Source organism: Schistocerca serialis, chromosome 8 (assembly GCF_023864345.2).
Source record: "Schistocerca serialis cubense isolate TAMUIC-IGC-003099 chromosome 8, iqSchSeri2.2, whole genome shotgun sequence".
Lineage (NCBI taxonomy): Eukaryota > Metazoa > Arthropoda > Insecta > Orthoptera > Acrididae > Schistocerca > Schistocerca serialis.
This window is the reverse complement of record NC_064645.1, coordinates 425,786,245-425,808,683: the sequence shown is the minus strand read 5'-3', so window position 1 is coordinate 425,808,683 and position 22,439 is coordinate 425,786,245.

Sequence of the window (22,439 nt, the reverse complement as noted above, 5' to 3'; positions counted from 1 at the left end):
GCGGCATATCGTTCGGTTTCGCCTTACTGTGAGCTCTAATCCAGTTCCACACTCTGCTTGGTGGGACTTGCTACTACTGGCGCAGCTCCTCTGTTTCTCGACAGGGTTATCGCTTCGCCCTGGGGCTGGCGACGCGTGGGTGCGAGCAGCGGCAGCAGAGCTCAATCCAGTGGCTGCGCCGACACGTGGCAGCGGCGAACCGGTTGGCGGCAGGCCGCGTGCCAAGGATACACACACACACACACACACACACACACACACACACACACACACACACACAGCGCTGCCGCTGCAACCTCCCCACTGCAATTAACGCCGGCTCGCCCCACCGTCAGCGGCGTTGCGCCAGTCGCAAGGTGCTCAAGCTTGATACTTCCAGACTTACGGTCGGGATCCATCGGGTACCGTGGTTCCTCGAGAGAGGTGCTAACGCAAACCACGAGCGGTGACTGTGGTGAAAGTCTGTAGGTCGAGCTCCGTATTGCATGAACCACATATCCTCGAAATCAGGGACACTTTGCATAACGGGGATGAAATCATCTTCCAAAACCTTCGCACACAATTCGGTAGTCAACGTGTCATCAAGGGTGAAGAGACTTCTCGGTCTGGAAATGCAGATTGGTTCAAATGGCTCTGAGCACTAAGGGACTTTACATCTGAGGTCATCAGTCCCCTAGAACTTAGAAGTACTTAAACCTAACTAACCTAAGGACATCACACACATCCATGTCCGAGGCAGGATTCGAACCTGCGACCGTAGCGGTCGCGCGGTTCCAAACTGTAGCGCCTAGAACCGCTCGGCCACCCCGGCCGGCTACAATTATAGGGATTTTCCATATACAGTCACAGTATTTCCACTGCTGCCTTGGTTCGAAGAAATTTTTGAAGGAGTAAATGAAGAGTTACAAAGATATGCGGGCGGTGACTTCTCTCGTGTTCAAAATTTAGTGCAAGATTGTGGTAGTTAATCCAAGAACTGATTTTCGCTTTTTGAAATAACCTCAGCATCGTGATTCGCTTGTTTTAGAGCACCTGGGTCTCCATGTCTTTTTTGATACCCGATTCTTCACAGACAGATGGACTGCCACTTCGTTCTTCGTCATTCAGACTCCTCCGTCCACAATGGAAGCGACCGTGCCACATAACAACAATGTCACATGAGGAGCTAACCAAAAGTTCCCGAAATTCGAACCTGCGACCGTAGCAGTTGCGCGGTTCCGGACTGAGCGCCTAGAACCGCGAGACCACCGCGGCCGGCATCATCTATGGTACACATTGACAGGACATGTACATTAGAAATTAAAAGTTACATAATTTAGTGTAATGCAGTATAGCTTTTGTATCTTTTTTCTGCTTTCTTACCGCAAATTAATTTGTCTGCACCGTCTACAATGAGCAGTCAAGAATGGAGCTGCACTTTGTAAGAGTTTTTACCCCAGGGAGCACCCAGTCTCCCATTTCCCAAGAAACGAAAAGTTGGCATTCGGTTTCTGGGGGCCAAAGACATCCTGCAAAGAATGAGTCGGAGCATTCTGATACCTGCTTTTAAAAAATCAAACACAGGAACATAAATTACCTAGCTACTTCTAATATAAAGTCACCATTAAAAACAGGAAAATTTAAAACTTTAGTAAACCTTCTAAAGGAAAAAAAACTGTAAAAAAACAAGATTTACTGATGAACGTTCTTTCGTTTCAGAAGGATTCGGGATACTTAAGGGAACACCAGGAAAAAGACTTATGAAAACCGTAGCCCAATTTGGAACAGATTTGATTGTAAACGAAAACGTATGAAACTCAATAACAGAATTTAAATCAACTAACGACAGACTTTCCACACTAGTATTTAAATCATTAAACAAAGTTTACACTATTTTAAATACATATGCACCAACAAATGAGAAAAACAGAACACAGAAAGAGCAAACAGAAAATATTTGGCAAACTGTGGCAAACACCCTAGATCACATTCCGTCGAAGAGCACAGTATAAGTACTAGGATACTTTAATGCACAAATTGGCAAAGAATATCAGCGCAGATCAATAGTAGAAAATTTCCCTGTTTATAAAAGAACTAACGGAAACGGAGAAAGACTCTTAAGCCTGTGCGGTCTACATAACGTAGTACTAAAATCTACATTCCTCAAAAAATTCCTAGAAAACATACTACATGGGTATCACCAAATCCGATTTGTGGTGAAAAGCATTTCGATCACGCTGGTCTAAACAGACACTCTCCAATGGAAGTACTCAACGTAAAAGTTGCCAAGAGTCCTTGTTTTAGATTCAGACCAATCATTAGGTTAAGGTTGGATCAATATTTAGGAAAAAGAACCAATACCAGCCTATAAAGTTTGACATACAGAAGTTATCTAGAGACTGATTACAAGATGCAGTTGGAAAAAAGAAGAGAAAAACAGCTAAATGTTGGGATCAACTTCAAATAGATTTATTGAGACTGCATAAGAAACTATCCCTCTTAAAACTAAATGGAAGCATACGTGGTGGAATCATAGTTGTGATGCGTTAATTGTAAAGACGATGAGCTTGGAATACTGGGAACGCGTATAAGAATGAAAAAAAGGAGAAATTTTATAGAAGAAAAGAAACATGCATCATAAGGTTTCAAAAAGATCAGAGTAGAACATATAAAAGATTAACTAATGTCAGCTGAGACGCACTTTGAGCGGAGCAACACAAGGAATTTTATAAAACATCCAAAAATGGTTTAGGTAAATATACACGATAAAGTTTGCAGTTTATAGATCCAAAATACCAAAGATTGCATATAATAATGCGGAGAACTGGAGAGTACTTGCGGACTACTTCAAAGAATTACATAACTGCCATCCCCCAAAAGAAGAGTTTCATTTTGATAATGTAAATCAAATACAAGATTCAAAGCCAGCAACAGTAGAGGAAACCAAAGAAATCTTAAAACAACTTACAAATAAAAAAGCATCAGGAGACGACCATGTAGTTGCTGAATTATGGAAACACTCTAGTGACAACATTATTTTGTGTCTTAATAGCAACCATTAATGAAATTTGGACAAAAAACTGCTTATCATCAGAATGGACATCGGCATTAATGCATCCATTAAATAAAAAAAGAAAAGAAAACTGGTCCTAAAAATCATAGAGGCATCTCACTCTTACCTCTTGTCCATGGCACTATTAAAGAGAGCTAAAGGAATACTCGATCCACAGCTAGGAGAGTATCAGTCAGGATTTAGGAAGTAAATTTGTTGTGCAGAGCAAATACTAAGTCTAAAGAACATAATAGAAATGAGGAAAATCAGAAACCTGAAATACGTGATGACTTTTGTAGATTTTTAAAAAAGCGTATGACTCAATTGATAGAAATGCACTGATCATCATTTTAATGGAATTCTAACTCGACAATCCAACAACAGAAATAATTAAAGAAAGTTTAACAAACACAATATCAAAAGAAAAATTTAGGGGGGAACTGTCAAAACCTTTTGAAATAAAACCAGAAGTAACAAAAGGACATGGTTTACCACCCCTACTTTTTAACTGCCAAGTTGAGAAGGTAGTGAGAGCATGGAGGAAATCCATAAATGGTAATGGCGTCCGACTAGGAAGAAATATGTTCACGGAATTCCGAACCACTGACCCGAAAGGTTTCTTAAATTATTTTCTGAATGAGCCCTGAATCATACGGAAAACTATTTACCATGATACGGAGACAAGATCGAAAAAAACGCTATTATGATGGTGCAATATATCCCCCTGTAGCAGCCACGAAGCTATGTGCGGTATTTCGGTGTGGAAATGTCTGACATTTGCGGCACCCGAGCGCTTGCTATCCTCCGATTTTTTTCATATCCTTGCGGAAATTTAAGCGCAGTGTATTAACTTTCTTTTTCACATTTTCTATTTCCGCTTCGGGATATTGCAAGCAGAGCGCCAATGCTCACACTCAGCAGGTCAATATGCTGAGGCACTGTCAATATATTGATAACAGTGTTGAACTTGTGAAAGCCCCTTAACAAGAACGGCTATCCCGGCGGCTTAACCCCCGTGTTGTGCAGTGTTGTTTTCAGCTACATACTACGAGGTGTGGCTGTGGGGCATCACATGCACAAAATACATTGGTGATGATTCTTTATTTTTCCCCACCAGCTGACTATAGACTATTCCGCAGCGATCAGTACTTCATCGTTGGTTGGTGACCTGAACTATGGAAGCCTATGGGTCTTCCACATTTTCCCGATAGATAGCAGTATTGAGGCCACAAAAGTGAATAGACTTGTCATCATGATGGACAGTCATATACTTCTAAATGCCATCACGAAAAAATAGAGTTAGGTAATAAATTTTTTTGTCTGGATGTACAAGTGAGGTGATCTTAACTGTTTCGCAAAAACTGAGACAAATCTCGTTGAACGTCTAGGAAAGATGGATGCTTTGGCAACAGAAGTGACCGGAGCTGAAGTGCGTGACCTTTGCGCGGGCCCTTCGCTATTCGCCCCCCCCCCCCCCTCCCCCTACGTGTAAACACCCGCTGGCTGGCGCCTGCCGCGAGGTGAGCCAGTACGCAGCTGTCGCTGGTTCGCATTCCGCAAGATTCCCCCAGCAGCAGATGTCGACCGGCCGGCCTCTGCTTCCGCCAGCGTTCGCGATACTCATGACGCAAGCGGCCGATGTAGTCGAAACGCCAGCGACACGGTGATGGCACGCTTTCGCGACCGCACTGGGCTGAAAGCAGACGGAACTAGTTTTGGAATATCAGGCGAGACCAGTATTAAGGAGCTCTTAAGATTCTCGATTTCTGGCAGACACTCCATGGAAAAGGGATTCCCCACAGCCAATCGACTACATTTGTGTACATTCAGATTCCTCAAATCGGCAAGTGGAATGAAGAATGTCCCGTCGATGACTAAGTAATGAGAGACGGACCACAAGATCGTATTGGGGAAGGACGGGAATGGAAATGAACTCTGTCCATTTCAAAAGGACTTTGCATCCAATTCCTGATGACCTTATCGTCGACAGGAACCTCAACCCTAATATTCCTTCCTAATCGTGTTCTGTGATAAACCTCAGACCAGTCTGCAATGTTTCACTGAAAGAGGAGATTTTGCAATGTTCATAGCGCTCAGTATGTTCGAGGAGCACTTTCTCTTGAATATCCAAGGTGTCCCAAGAGGAATGGCCAGTATTCAGGGATATGACAGGAACGATCATTAGAAGCATAGAAGTCTAGTAAACATGGTCCCTAAAATGCATACTTTAAGAGCTTTGAGCACTTGTTCTATATAAGAGATGTGTTCCACAGTAGCAAAGATGTACAAGTGCTTATACCTTTTGGGGTATGCACTTTACAACCCATATTTCCTAGGCTGTGTTTCCTTACTTCCCTACTACCGCTTCTCAAAATGCTCAAAGAAAAGAGCTTGCAGAAGAAAAGGTTGGTTTCACAGCATCGAAGATGAAGTAGAGCTTATATAATTTAAGGCATAGGGCTTAGTGTCCATGTTTAATAGATTTCGTTGCTTCGCATGCTCGTTCCTGTCACATCCCTGAACGCTGAGCATTCCTCCGGGGACAATCTGTGTGTTTACCCGCAAAATGACATGTAAGGCCTTCAATGAATGGGTCCGCAGCTCGTGCCCGTGCGGTAGCGTTCTCGCTTCCCACGCCCGGGATCCCGGGTTCGATTCGCGGCGGGGTCAGGGATTTTCTCTGCCTCGTGATGACTGGGTGTTGTGTGATGTCCTTAGGTTAGTTAGGTTTAAGTAGTTCTAAGTTGTAGGGGACTGATGACCATAGATGTTAAGTCCCATAGTGCTCAGAGCCATTTTTTCAATGAATGGAAATACATAAAGCATATTGGATAACTGATTTTGTGCCTCAATTTCGTCGATTACTCTTATGGCAGCATTATTGAAAGTTTTTTGAAATACATTGTCTTAAATGTACATATCAAATTGTTATGTTCCTTTTCTTGCAACTCGTTTCTTGGACGCATTCAAGACAAAAATGCATTAGCTTCAGAAGTGAAATGTCACTAAAACTGAAGCAACTAGTGTCATTGTTGTACAAGGAATGCTCTATTCGCTGAATATTTGTATGATATTATGGGGGATTTTGACAGAGAATGAATGAGTACCAACCGATATATCTATTCATATTTCACAGATCTCAGTCCCTGAGCACCGTAACATAAGATATTGAGCGACACAGACCTAAGTTTTTATTGTTAAGCGTTAATGTGCATTACGCAATTTTATATTAAGGTTCTGAAGGCCATATATAGGGTGGTTAGAAACAGTCTAAAAAGTTTGTAAGGGTGTTGCATGGGAGGTTGTGCTGATGAATCATTCAGAAAAATAATTCTATACGTAGGGCCGTTTCCTTGTCATATAGTATTGAAGATAGTGAACCATGTTGTATCACGCGCAAAAATTTAAGCGACCTGCACGAGACAGTTCGCCCAACATCTTCTTTGTTCGGTTTCCTAAAACAGAGAAAGAAAGCGATACAAAAATTTGAGATGGAACAGTAGTAAGGATCGAATCCAAGTCAAAGGCTGAGCAGTTTCGTGCGCTATGATCTAAACCAGAGGTAGTCAACCATTTCTTCTGCCGGCCACGGTGGCCGAGCGGTTCTAGGCGCTTCAGTCCGGAACCGCGCGACTGCTACGGTCGCAGATTCGAATCCTGCCTCGGGCATGGATGTGTGTGACGTCCTTCGGTTAGTTAGGTTTAAGTAGTTCTAAGTTATAGGGGGCTGATTACCTCAGATGTTAAGTCCCATAGTGCACAGGGCCATTTGAACTTTTTCTTCTTACCACCGCATTCGTATTTCTGATAGTAGTAAAATTTTCTAACCTCCCATCGGTTCCACAGTAACGGTGATTTATAAAGTAGGAAAGTAATTTCAAACTGAGTTACGGGAAGTTTGAGGCATATAATAATAACTACTTACCAACTAGTTTAGGTCAAAATTATTTAAAAATCTAATAAAAATGTCTTTAAGACCCCTACCGCCTACCGCCCAACATGAAAGCTGAGAAGCCCGCTGGCGGCGATAGGGACCAGGTTAGGCTGACTACCACTAATCTACACTATGAGAACAACGGACACTAATTGTATCTGGCGGGCAGCTTGAATCTGCGGGCTCAACGGACTTATTGGCTGACTTCACTGCTAATTAACTCGGAAACGGCGCAACGTGCTAATTTTTTTCTGAATGGTTATTTCTCAGTACAACCTGCCCTGCAATACCGTACAAGCTTTCCAGTCTGTTTCTGACCACTTTTTATATAATTCCCAGAATTAGTGCCAATATTGCAGTTTTTGATCTCTATTTAGTCTTTCGCCATTTTCCGGAAATACACTCCTGGAAATTGAAATAAGAACACCGTGAATTCATTGTCCCAGGCAGGGGAAACTTTATTGACACATTCCTGGGGTCAGATACATCACATGATCACACTGACAGAACCACAGGCACATAGACACAGGCAACAGAGCATGCACAATGTCGGCACTAGTACAGTGTATATCCACCTTTCGCAGCAATGCAGGCTGCTATTCTCCCATGGAGACGATCGTAGAGATGCTGGATGTAGTCCTGTGGAACGGCTTGCCATGCCATTTCCACCTGGCGCCTCAGTTGGACCAGCGTTCGTGCTGGACGTGCAGACCGCGTGAGACGACGCTTCATCCAGTCCCAAACATGCTCAATGGGGGACAGATCCGGAGATCTTGCTGGCCAGGGTAGTTGACTTACACCTTCTAGAGCACGTTGGGTGGCACGGGATACATGCGGACGTGCATTGTCCTGTTGGAACAGCAAGTTCCCTTGCCGGTCTAGGAATGGTAGAACGATGGGTTCGATGACGGTTTGGATGTACCGTGCACTATTCAGTGTCCCCTCGACGATCACCAGTGGTGTACGGCCAGTGTAGGAGATCGCTCCCCACACCATGATGCCGGGTGTTGGCCCTGTGTGCCTCGGTCATATGCAGTCCTGATTGTGGCGCTCACCTGCACGGCGCCAAACACGCATACGACCATCATTGGCACCAAGGCAGAAGCGACTCTCATCGCTGAAGACGACACGTCTTCATTCGTCCCTCCATTCACGCCTGTCGCGACACTACTGGAGGCGGGCTGCACGATGTTGGGGCGTGAGCGGAAGACGCCCTAACGGTGTGCGGGACCGTAGCCCAGCTTCATGAAGACTGTGCGAATGGTCCTCGCCGATACCCCAGGAGCAACAGTGTCCCTAATTTTCTGGGAAGTGGCGGTGCGGTCCCCTACGGCACTGCGTAGGATCCTACGGTCTTGGCGTGCATCCGTGCGTCGCTGCGGTCCGGTCCCAGGTCGACGGGCACGTGCACCTTCCGCCGACCACTGGCGACAACATCGATGTACTGTGGAGACCTCACGCCCCACGTGTTGAGCAATTCGGCGGTACGTCCACCCGGCCTCCCGCATGCCCACTATACGCCCTCGCTCAAAGTCCGTCAACTGCACATACGGTTCACGTCCACGCTGTCGCGGCATGCTACCAGTGTTAAAGACTGCGATGGAGCTCCGTATGCCACGGCAAACTGGCTGACACTGACGGCGGCGGTGCACAAATGCTGCGCAGCTAGCGCCATTCGACGGCCAACACCGCGGTTCCTGGTGTGTCCGCTGTGCCGTGCGTGTGATCATTGCTTGTACAGCCCTCTCGCAGTGTCCGGAGCAAGTATGGTGGGTCTGACACACCGGTGTCAATGTGTTCTTTTTTCCATTTCCAGGAGTGTAATTTATACTTTTACATCAACTCCGGCGAATGTCCACATGGTTCTTCGAACAAGGTTGCACCGATTCCCTCCAGCATCCTTCACCAACAACGCTGAACCTGCTTCTGAACAAACCTGAACACATGCGATAATTAACATGTAGCAATGGGTGTCAGAAACTTATACCCTTCACTGACGTTACTGTACATTGACAAATAAGAAAGGGTGTCAGTATTACTTTACCTCAGAATATGTGTTGCTTGAGATATTTAGCTAAGAAAGATGATAAATTTCTATTTCATATGGTTGCCCCCCTCTTCCCTGTTCCCATTTAACTCTCCACAATTTTGCAAATTGTTAACTCTTCAGCACTGCTTTTTCCATGTGGTTCATAAACATGACTTTCTGACATTACCGCTCTTTTTAGTTTAAGGCTTCATAAAAAGATTAAGTTTTAACCATCTTAACAGTTACAAAAAACAGAGAGTTGTGTCTCTATAGTACAAAGATCAAGGATAGAAACTTTTCTCCTTCAGTTGTACCAGATACATTAGCCTAAATCATCATAAATTTCTCTTACATTATCCAATTACTTTAGCCGATCACTGATGCAAAGCTGCGCTTGCCCCGTGTATTCAAATGTCACACGTAAGTGTACTGTTTAATCAGTTCCAGAATACGTACTATTACCTGAAACTTTGTTTTTCCTTTTTCACATGAATTGACCCATTTTTTTATATTGTCATCGCCATAATATATTTTGGAGGTGTGAGTCACATTTTCTATTCACACCTTGTATTTAGAGGATATTATAAGTCGTCGTCCCCCCGCCCAGTTCTTTCTATACTGCAAAGAAATCAGCAGTCGAAAGTTGAAATAAGCCGTCTAGTAGAGATCACATGCAAGTAAACACGGAAAGGCGTTTAAATACAGCCTGATAAATATTTAATTCATTCAGATAACAGTAGGCCTATGTATATCATTTGTAGACAGTAATTCAAAGCGAACTTTTCATCCAATAAGCATTTCCACTCCAACAGTTCCAGTTGAAACATCCCCTTTGGAAAATTACAAATTACTGTGCTGGCAAACGTCTTACGTTATTTCATTTTCAAACAGCTGAACAAAACTGAACGTGCTCAGACATTTCTCTCTTTGCTTATGCTGATTATCAATAAACTGACACACAATATTTTTAGCGCAACGCAATCTGACTTTCAATAATCCCTATAAAAGAATGGCCCTGACTAACAATAACCTATATCTTTCGTGAATCACTTACCTCACAAAAATCTTCGTTACTCGAACTACTACAATACAGCAAGCGCCAATACTGCCACCTAAATAAAAGATTCTTACTACGGAAGGCACTAACTACTGATAGGCATAGTTAGCAAATGAAAAATTTTGATAGAGAACAAAGAATGTATTTACCTCAATAGTGTTCAAAAGTCATAATATATATATATCAGTTCATGACATCCAGTCTTACAAATTTCCTTTTTCTGACGGACACACGTCCAGATCGTCCGCTCTCAAAATTCTACCATCTCTCTCCCCACATCCGCCACTGCTGGCGGCTCACCTCCAACTGCGCAACGCTACGCGCTGTTCACATCCAAATGCCCAACACTACAATAGCAATTATTCCAACAATGCCAACCAGTGACCGACTGAACACAGCACAGTCAGTGGTTTTCATAGAGAGCGCTACGTGGCGTTACCGACATAAAAACCTAAACAGCCTCCTTACACTGTTAGTGCTCTCACTGTTCACTATTGTTATAACACCGTTTGCACTATGGTGTACATATACATCTATATCCATCCTCTGCGAACCACTGTGAAATGTGCGCCAGAGGATACGTCCCATTGTATCAGCTATTGTTGCTCTTTCTATTGCATTCACTTAGGGAGCACGGGAAGGAAGACTGTTTAAATGGCTCTGTGCTTGCTGTAATTAATCTAGCTTCTTCCTCATAATCCCTACGGCAGCGATGCGTGCGAGTTATTCTATATCAATAGAGTCATAATTTAAAAACGGGTCTTCAAACTTTTTAAGCAGGCTTTCTCGGAACAGTCTGCCAGGTCATTTCTTTCAGCATCTCTGTGATACTCATCCAAATAATCTGTGACCATTCGTGCAGCTTTTCTCTTGAATACCTCCGTTAGTCCTATTTGTTACTGGCTATTCTAGACTGAGCCACGCGAGTGATTGGGAAGCAACCTCCTTCGTAGACTGCATTTCCCTAGCATTCTACAAACAAGCCAAAATCTGCCACCTGCTTTGCCTACGGTTGAGCCGAGGTGGTGGTTCCATTTCATATCCCTACCAAGTTTTACCGAGCGAGGTGGCGCAATGGTTAGACACTGGACTCGCATTCGGGAGGACGACGGTTCAATCCCGCGTCTGGCCATCCTGATTTAGGTTTTCCGTGATTTCCCTAAATCACTCCAAGCAAATCCTTCCCCATCCTTCCCTAATCCGATGAGACCGATGACCACGCTGTCTGGTCTCCTTCCCCAAACAACCAAACCAAACCTACCAAGTTTTAAATCCAGGTATTTGTGTAGTTGATCGATTCCGACTGTAACTCACTTAGGCATAAGATACTACGTTTGTCTTTTTATGAAATGCACAACTTCACGTGTCTGAACACCAGAATCAAGTTGCCAGTCTTTGCACCAGTTTGAAATATTATTGAAGTCTGACTGAATGTTTGTGCAACTTCTTTCAGACAGTATCTCTCTACAGACAACGGTTTCATCTGCGTCTCTGAGATTACCGTTCATATTGGCCGCTAGGCCATTAATATACTACAAGAATAGTAAGGGTCCAAGCACACTTCTCTGGGGATCTCCCAAACTTACTTTTACAATACAAGATAACTTGCTGCTTTCTCCGTACCAAAAAAATCGTCAATCCAGTCACAAATTTCTCTTGATACTCCATACGATCGTACTTTTGATAATCAGAGATGTGGTACTGAATTAAATGGTTCTGGGAAATCTAGAAATACTGGATCATTTACCTGAGTGCTTTGATCCATTGCTTTCAGAATTTTACGTGAAAAAATGCGAGTAGGGTTTCACAAGGTCGATGTTCCCGTAATCAGTTCTGGGTGACAAGGAGGAGGTCAGTATATTCGAGATACCCCATTAGTTTGAGATTAGAATATGGCTCAGAGCTCTACAACAAATGCATGGCAGGGAGACTGGTCGATAGTTTTGCGAGTCACTTCCGCTAATTTTCTTGTAGGCGGCTATGCTTCTTCCACGTATTGGGCACAGTTTTTTGTTCGAGTGATCTACAGTAGATTATAGTTAAGAGTGGGTAAGTCATCCGCGAATACAATAAAACATCTGATAGAAATTCCATGGGCCCCTGAAGCTTTCTTCAGATTTAACAATTTCAGCTGTCTCTCAACGTCATTGGCATCACTTTATATTTCACTCATCTTTTGAGTGGTACCGGAATTAAATTGGGGGAATACTCTTGGGGTTTCCGTTGTAAAGGAACATTTTAAAACAGAGTAAAGTACTTCTATTTTTGCTTTCTACCCGCAGTTTGAATATCTGTCCCGTCTGTGGGTGAATGGACACTAATTTTGATGCAAGTAACAATGACTCTGAGCACTATGGGACTTAACATCTGAGGTCATCAGTCCCTTGAACTTAGAACTACTTAAACCTAACTAACCTAAGGACATCACGCACACCCATGCCCGAGGCAGGATTCGAACCTGCGACCGTAGCGGTCGCGCGGTTCCAGACTGAAGCGTCTAGAACCGCTCGGCCACATCGGCCGGCGATGCAAGTAACAACCTTTACATGCAATCAGATCTGAGCAGTGTCATTGTGAATTGTTTCCCCCGAAAATCCCAAAAAATTCTGTGAAACATCGTATTTGACACTGTTTTTGTATCATTCACGGGTATTAAACGACTTTAAACCAGAAGACCAATTCCTTAATAATTTCTTATTATCATCTTAACCTCTGTATTATTTGATATTCTTCTTCTCATCACATTCCCCTGCTTTACTCATCATCAACATTAATTCCACTTTTCCTGTTCATTGATATTCTACGTAACGCCGTTTCTCCACTAGATTCTAGCGATCATGTGACTACACCAAAAGGCACGCGCGCTCGTATTTAATTAAAGCTCACACTGTTGGCAGTGTCTGTGTCTGTTGGGATACCGAAGAACTTTGCCCCAACAGTTGTGGCACGCTTACAATATGCATGCAGTAAGCTGAAATCTGATGTTCCCAACTCTTTTAAGTGATTCTGATGTATACAGAAGACACAATAATGCGTATAAAACACGCACCCGTACTCGAAGCAAAACTCGAACTTTTGATTTATCGCGGCCAGCAACATCACAGAGAGCGATGATCTATCGATTTACACCAGTGAAATGAAATATTGTAGCATAGGTAGGGCATTGTGCTTGAATTATCTCATTTATTATGTGTTACCTAGCGAGGTGAGACTGTTGTAAAGACACTGGACTCGTATTCTGCAGGATGGATGTTCAAATCCCAGTTTGGACATTCAGATGTAGTATTTCTGCTGTTTCCCGAAATGGTGGTTTCTTTGAAATGGATATTACCGGTGTCTTTTCCTGTCCTCCCCAATCGTAATGTGTGCTCTGCCTCTAATAGCCTCGTTGCCCATTGCGCACTCCAAACTAATCGTCCTTCCCTTGATTAATCAACTTAAACAGTCATTTTCAGTTCCTTATTAAAACGAAGCTGTATGTTTCTGTTATTGACACAGCTTGATCCACTGCTTAGGAAAATATTAGTTAAGGATATTTTTGTCTATTAGCTGCTATTGTTAATTTATCTTCCAAAGGCGTCCACCCAATAAAATACCTAACATAACATCCTGCTTGGTTTCTGCTATCTCCTATTACTTCGTAGCCTATGTCTATCAAGAGTAATGTAAAAAAGGAAGAATTTAGCCTCTCTCCTGTTCATTTGATACATCCTTCACTTGCCATTTCAGTTTCGCAGCAATTCCCTGATGTTGTTGTTGTGGTCTTCAGTCCTGAGACTGGTTTGATGCAGCTCTCCATGCTACTCTATCTTGTGCAAGGTTCTTCATTTCCCAGTACCTGCTGCAACCTACATCCTTCTGAATCTGTTTAGTGTATTCATCTCTTGGTCTCCCTCTACGATTTTTACCCTCCACGCTGCCCTCCAATACTACATTGGTGATCCCTTTATGCCTCACAATATTATATTATAGCGTTTCATCCTCTGTTTCAATGCCATTATCATCACAGAGTGTCTGGATATGCTGTTTCGATCCACTTCCTGATTAAACGTAGGACCAGATCTTCCTAGGAATATCTGTCAAGACGGTACATAGAATTTTACTTTCGAATTCACTGAAATGGCTCTGAGCACTATGGGACTTAACATCTATGGTCATCAGTCCTCTAGAACTTAGAACTACTTAAACCTAACTAACCTAATGACATCACACAACACCCAGTCATCACAAGGCAGAGAAAATCCCTGACCCGCCGGGAATCGAACCCGGGAACCCGGGCGCGGGTTGCGAGAACGCTACCGCACGACCACGAGCTGCGGACGAATTCACTGAACGCTTCACGCATAGCCCTCCTTACAGAGACTTTGACATCGTTTAGCTTCTGTCTGTCAGAGGTTTTGGCTGCGTTTAAATTTGCAGTGAAGCTCTCTTTGCTTTCGCAATAGTTTCCTAACTTTGTTGTCGAACCACGGTGGGTTTTTCCCGTCCCTCACAGTTTTACTCGGCACGTACCTGTCTAAAACGCATTTTACGACTGCCTTGAACGTTTTCCATAAATACTCAAGATTGTCAGTGTCGGAACAGAAATTTTCGTTTTGATCTCATCGATCAATCAAATTCAAATGGTTCAAATGGCGCTGAGCACTATGGGACTTAACTTCTGAGGTCATCAGTCCCCTAGAACTCAGAACTACTTAAACCTGACTAACCTAAGGACATCACACACATCCATGCCCAAGGCAGGATTCGAACCTGCGACCGTAGCGCACCGATCAATCCCTAGAGTTTGTACACGGTGGAAAAAATCACCCTGTAATGCTCCAGTTTGTGCTGATTTTTTTCTGATGGCGGACGGTGCGAGTCTCGCGTATTAGGAAGGGCGGTACACGGAGGCTGACGGTGAGGAGCTGGTGGTGGTGAAGCGGAGTGTGCGACAGGTCGCGCGTCCACCAGATGGTCTCTGACGGGCGGAGAGCGGAGGCCGCCGCTCGCAGCAGAGCGGAGGGTGCGGCGGCGCCCGGTGCGTGCTGCGCGGGGCACGCCCTGGCCTGTGTCCGGAGGACGGCATTCCAGCGCCAGCTGGAGCCGCCACGGGCTGGCCTCCAGCGCGCCCGACGGCTGCCGCTACTACCCGCGCCGCAAACGTCGGCCCCCGCGCCGCGCAGCGCAGCGCCACGCACAGCGGACGACACCTGCCGGCGTGGCGGACAGGCGAGGGCGGCTGCTGGTGGCGGCGCTGGCGTCGCACAGTAGCACAGACACCTGCAACACGCAAGCCGCCGCCACGAACCGCAGCCGATAGTCGAATTCGTATGGTGACATTACAGGGGGATGTGACACGGCTCTACGCTCGCTACACTACGTCGCTTGTAACTGAGCATGCAGCTGCATGGTAATACCATGCCATGATGTGAACTTAGTTGCTTAAGAAAAAGTGAGGCTAATATTGAAAAGGGTAACACTTCTTAATGTTCAGCACAGTTATATTGCCGGCCGGAGTGGCCGTGCGGTACTAGGCGCTACAGTCTGGAACAGAGCGACCGCTACAGTCGCAGGTTCGGATCCTGCCTCGAGTATGGATGTGTATGGTGTCCTTAGGTTAGTTAGGTTTAAGTAGTTCTAAGTTCTAGCTGACTGATGACCTCAGAAGTTAAGTCCCATAGTGCTCAGAGACATTTGAACCATGTGAACCACAGTTATATTTATTTGGTCACGAACCGGCTTTCGGCTTCTCAGACGCTCTCCAGATGACAAATGACTGTCGCAAACACAGCTAAAAATGTTGTCGACTTAACACATATACACTACTGGCCATTACAATTGCTACACCACGAGGATGACGTGCTACAGACGCGAAATTTAACCGACAGGAAGAAGATGCTGTGATATGCAAATGATATGCTTTTCAGAGCATTCACACTACGTTGGCGCCGGTGGTGACACCTACAACGTGCCGACATGAGGAAAGTTTCCAACCGATTACTCGGCCGGCCGGTGTGGCCGTGCGGTTTAGACGCTTCAGTCTGGAACCGCGTGACCGCTACGGTCGCAGGTTCGAATCCTGCCTGGTGCATGGATGTGTGTAGTGTCCTTAGGTTAGTTAGGTTTAATTAGTTCTAAGTTCTAGGCGACTGATGACCTCAGAAGTTAAGTCGCATCGTGCTCAGAACCATTTGAACCCTTTGAACCGATTTCTCATACACAAACGGCAGTTGACCGGCGTTGCCTGGTGAAACGTTGTTGTGATGCCTCGTGTAAGGAGGAGAAATGCATACCATCACGTTTCCGACTTTGATAAAGGTCGGATTGTAGCTTATCGCGATTGCGGTTTATCGTATCGCGACATTGCTGTTCATGTTGGTCAAGATCCAATGACTGTTAGCAGAATATGGAATCGGTGGGTTCAGGAGCGTAATACGGAACGCCGTGCTGGATTCCAACGGCCTCGTATCACTAACAGTCGAGATGACAGGCATCTCATCCGCATGGCTGTAACGGATGGTGCAGCCACGTCTCGATCCCTGAGTCAACAGATGAGGACGTTCGCAAGACAACAACCATCTGCACGAACAGCTCGGAGACCATGGCTGCAGTTCCCCTTGACGCTGCATCACAGACAGGAGTGCCTGCGATGGTGTACTCAACGACGGAACTTGGTGCACGAATGGCAAAACGTCATGACTCCAGGTTCTACTTACAGCATCAGGATGGTCGCATCCGTGTTTGGCGACATCGCGGTGAACGCACGTTGGAAGCGTGTATTCGTCATCGCCATACTGGCGTATCACCCGGCCTGATGGTATGGGGTGCCGTTCGTTACACGTCTCGGTCACCTCTTGTTCGCCTTGACGGAACTCTGAACAGTGGGCGTTACATTTCAGATGTTTTACGACCCGTGGCTTTACCCTTCATTCGATCCCTGCGAAACCCCACATTTCAGCAGGATAATGCATGTTGTAGGTCCCGTACGGTCCTTTCTGGATACAAAAAATGTTCGACTGCTGCCCTAGCCAGCACATTCTCCAGATCTCTCACCAATTGAAAACGTCTGGTCAATGGTGGCCGAGCGACTTGCTCGTCACAATACGCCAGTCACTACTCTTGATGAACTGTGGTATCGTGTTGAAACTACATGGGCAGCTGTACCTGTACACACCATCCAAGCTCTGTGTGACTCAATGCCCAGGCGTATCAAGGCCGTTATTACGGCCAGAGATGGTTGTTCTGGGTACTGATTTCTCAGGATCTATGCACCCAAATTGTGTGAAAATGTAATCACATGTCAGTTCTAGTATAATATATTTGTCCAATGAATACCCGTTTATCATCTGCATTTCTTCTTGGTGTAGCAATTTTAATGGCCAGTAGTGTATTATTTGTACAGAAGATACAAAACTGACGAAGTATTTATACATGAAAGTATTACGATAATTACACTGACTAAAAACGGGCGAATGAAATTACAATGAAATCCATACTGTTATCTGCTTACAGGCGTTAATATGTGCCCCGACCGGGACTCGAATCCGGGATTTCCTGCTTACATGGCAGACGCTCTATCCGACTGAGCCACTGAGAACAAAGAAGATAGTGCGACTCCAGGGACTCATCTCTGGCATGCTCCCTGTAAGACCCACATTTCCATCTTACTGTCCACACACTACATTTGTAGTATCCCTGCCCACTATACTCATTAGTCGCGGCAGTTTATGTACCGATTCCCGTACGAGTTTGAGCAATGTGAGTGCACCTGCACTAAAGAAGATCATTGGCCGGTAAGCCTTATTTACATGAAGATGGTAGCTGTTCTTTCGGACACCTCGAAAAGACAGATACCATCTTCGTATAAAAAAGGGCGAGGTAAACAAAAGTTTTATGTAGTGGTAACTATAACAAATGATACGAAATAAAATGAATTTATCGTTTGAACACAGTATTTGCAACGAAAATTTAATTTAACAAGGGGGAAAATGGAAACTGAGTCTGGTCATTTTATACTAGGCTGGCATTCTGCTTCATCTGTTTCTTGGTTTCCATTATTTCCAGTAGGACCATCTTGCGCTTTTTTGACATAACGTGAAGCTTCTCATTCTTACATCACATGGATGGTTTCCTACTAAAAGTTGATCAGCAAAGGTCGAGTCATTCTTCCTTAATCTGGCAATTAAGAATGTGAAGTTTTACATTCTGTCAAAAAGTCTGAAAGATGACGCTGTTGGAAATAATGAAAATCAGCAAACATGTGACTCAGCATGTCAGCCTAGTATGAAATGATCGGACTCATGTTCCATTTCCCCCTTTTACAATTAAGATTTTCTTACAAATACTGTATTGTAACTGTAAAATCATTTTGTTTATCATCATTTACATGTACCTCTACATAAAAGTTTTGTTCACCTCACCCCTTTTTATTTAATGTAATATTTTCCTACTCGAACACTTCGTCATTTTTGTTTCTTCTGTACAGATAATTTCTGTGCAAGCTGCGCATCATGTTTATGTGTGTCTGCGACAGTCAGTTGTCACCTGAAGGTGGTCTGAGAAACCAAAAGCCGTTTAGTGACCAAATAAATATAATTTTGCAGAACATGAAGAAACGTTAACCTTTTTAATATTATTATCGTGATCTGCCAAGCACCGACGGAAAACTCCATTAATGCTGAATGTCTTGAAAGACACTCGTTCGCGGATTACAACATAACATTTCATATTTTGCTATGCAGATGACTCCACTATTACTGAAAGATACTGAAAGAACTCCTTTTATTTGCGGCGCAGAATATGTAAAGAATGCAACATAAAGAAGTCAGTCAACAGGAAAATCAAAAACCATGGCTTTTAAGGGAAAACACACCCAACAGCTCAAAAGTGCTTAATGATAATGATAAACTAAAATGAGTTAACTATTCAGTCTGGGATACGACATTACAAATGAAAATGACTGCGGTACAGAGAAGAAACTAGCACAAGATCCAGATATACGTGGAACAAGCAATAGGTGCTTGAATAGCAAAACACAAATCACAAAATCGAAATTTTATGAGGTCACGACTCAATGATCGTTCCTATTTTATTGCACAAAAATTAGTAGTAGGACACATGATCAGCAAGAGAGTAGAACTTGAGCAGCAGAAACCATAATTCTCAGAGTAGTGAGAGTATGCAGAACATTAGATTGAATTAACTATTATGCCGTTAGTAGTTAACTGAATAGCCTCAAATTATGAAATAATATCTGTGAAAACAGAACAAAATAGAATGAATTCACTAAAAGAATGCGTGGCAAAGATTATCACACACAATTATAAAATACAAACCTAGAAGGAGAAGAAGTCAAGAAACGCCGATGAAGAGATGGATATCAAAACAGGCAAATGTCTAGCACTTGAAGTACAGGACAACGAGGAAAAGAAGAAGAGCAAGAACAAGACGAACCAATGGCCAGCGTAAATTGTAAACGTAGTGACGAGAACATCATCAGCAGTTTTTAATGGTTTTATTTATATGAAACCGGTTTCGGTGTTAACCACACACCCGTTCTTCAAGCCTCTGGATACAGCAAACATATAATTTATCGTACTCTATGAAATATGTCATTATATTCTTAAAAAACACATGTTAACTATATTAGACTGAATCAATTCAAATTACATACGTGCGTATGACCAGCATAGTATTAAAAACTTTAGCAAAAGACAAAAACTATGTGTAGTGTCTACACCGAATCATATTTGTAATTTTTGCAAAAAAGGAAAACTAATAAAAAGGTCAAACAACCGACAATATAGGTGTATCAGTAAATAAGAAGAGTACATACACTTACCTAGAAGTGAAAGGATGTACACTGGGCTATTCAGTAGTACCTAAAACCTAATAGGGTATATTAATTGTATTCCTCTTGTCTCAGTCACATAAAATACTTAAAATGCTGCGGTGCGTAAAAGTGTCACTTGTCTGGGGTGGGCCGAGCGGGATTAGCCGAGCGGTCTAATGCGCTGCAGTCATGGATTGTGCGGCTGGTCCCGGCGGAGGTTCGAGTCCTCCCTCGGGCATGGGTGTGTGTGTTTGTCCTTAGGATAATTTAGGTTGTGTGTAGGCTTAGGGACTGATGACCTTAGCAGTGAAGTCCCATAAGATTTCACACACATTTGAACGTTTGAACATTTGTCTGGGGTGGGGTATAAACACATGACATAACACATATGGTTAACGTAGCTAGAAGATTTCATCATATGGTAAAAACATATCCGTCCAGATTAGAATCATTATTTGTAATGCAGTTAGTTGTAAATGACCCTCTACGATGCTCCAACCACTTCGTCCAACTACACTAATATCTCATCTGTTGTAGGAATCCTATCACATGATATACCAGCTTTAGTACCTCTACATTGCCTTACTACTAAAATGTGTGACCATTACAAATAATTATTGTACTCTGTTTGGATGTATTTTTACCAAATGATGAAATATATCAGCTGCCTCAACTATATGTGTTCTACGTTACGTTTATATGTCACCCGAGGCAAGTGAGACTCATTTGTCACATCTGTGATAACTTATTGAAATCACCACCTTGATATATGTACTGGTCCCAGATACGTAAGATGTTTCAAAAACATGCATCATTTTATTCAAGGCTATGTTCTACATAAATAAATTTATGCGGTAAATTTTAGCTTACGAAAATGACTACCAAATTCAAAACAATCATCTGATTGTAAAAGGATTTATCTTCAACATGCACGCGCATACGAACTTGAGGTACTTTCTCACGTTTATTTTTAGGATCAAAGTTTTCATTAGGCTTTCATAAATGTTCAATGTGCCCTGCACTGGACGCACGAAAAACATCCAGACGATAGTCGAACTCGTCCCAAACTTCTGGGGATATCTCAGGAGTTGCATACATTCACTGTTGTTTTCCGGCGTTGACGTTCACCCCAAGTTGGTGGAAAATGTAACGCACAGACGGAATCTTTCACAAACCCACAAAGAAAAGTCGCATTGTCAGACCAGGTATCCTAGCGGGCCAGTACTGCAATGGATACACGTAGGCCCCTTACGACCGATCCAAAGCTGCTCAGCTGCATCTGTTGAAACTTGCTGGCCGGAGTGGCCGAGTGGTTCTAGGCGCTACAGTCTGGAACCGCGCGACCGCTACGGTCGCAGGTTCGAATCCTGCCTCGGGCATGGATGTGTGTGATGTCCTTGCGTTAGTTAGGTTTAAGTAGTTCTAAGTTCTAGGGGACTGATGACCTCAGAAGTTAAGTCCCATAGTGCTCAGAGCCATTTGAACCATTTGTTGAAACGTGTTTTGGTCCCTGTTCTGTCACCTCTCGACTTCAACCATATTGAGTATTCAACGAGAGCCGTAGTTCCACCAGCTAGACTCCTACTGGAAACCACATCAACCATAAACTTACAACTGCCTCCAAGGTAAACTTTTAGTTCCGATGCTTAAATTAAAATTTACCTATGTTCAGTGATGTGAAAGTTATTGTCTTGTCAAACAAGATGAATCTTTATCAAATACCCTGCATATACACGGTCCAGTCACATTAATGTGACCACCGACTATGTTTGACGTGCCGGCCAGAGTGGCCGTGCGGTTAAAGGCGCTGCAGTCTGGAACCGCATGACCGCTACGGTCGCAGGTTCGAATCCTGCCTCGGGCATGGATGTGTGTGATGTCCTTAGGTTAGTTAGGTTTAACTAGTTCTAAGTTCTAGGGGACTAATGACCTCGGCAGTTGAGTCCCATAGTGCTCAGAGCCATTTGAACCATTTTTTTGTTTGACGTCAACATGCAATAACCACTCACAGACGGGAGGTGGCAGTACTAGCAGTGAGGGTATAGATAAAGCGTGTCGGGTGATGGGGTGGGGTTGGGGGGCGGAGAAGGCAGATAACAATTCAGTCGTTGTCGTAATGCGGAAACATGCGATTTATCCGACGTCCAAAAGGGCGTGATAATTGGCTTTCGGGACAAGGGTGGAGGCATTCCCAAAATGGCTCATATGCTGTCATGGTTAAAGTATGCCGTCCATGGCAAAACAGTGATATCCGAAAGAGGCGCCGCGGAAGCTGTGATGCATCGCCGGCCATAGATGCTAGGGGTGAACGGCGGCTGCGGTGATGTGTACGAACGAATAGATGTACAATGCAACTGTTGACCAACTGACCCCCTGTTGTGTACATAGTTCCGCGTAGTCAGCGTGAACACAACTTTCTCACTAGAGTGCGCCCCTCTAAGCACAACAGCGCAGGCGCAGCTCTCGTCCGTCTCCGCACTACGAGATGGCGCTGCCAAAGAGACGGACCAAATTCTGCTTCCGCCTATCCGCGTATTAATACGTAACGCAGCCAATGAGATTGCTGCTAACGTA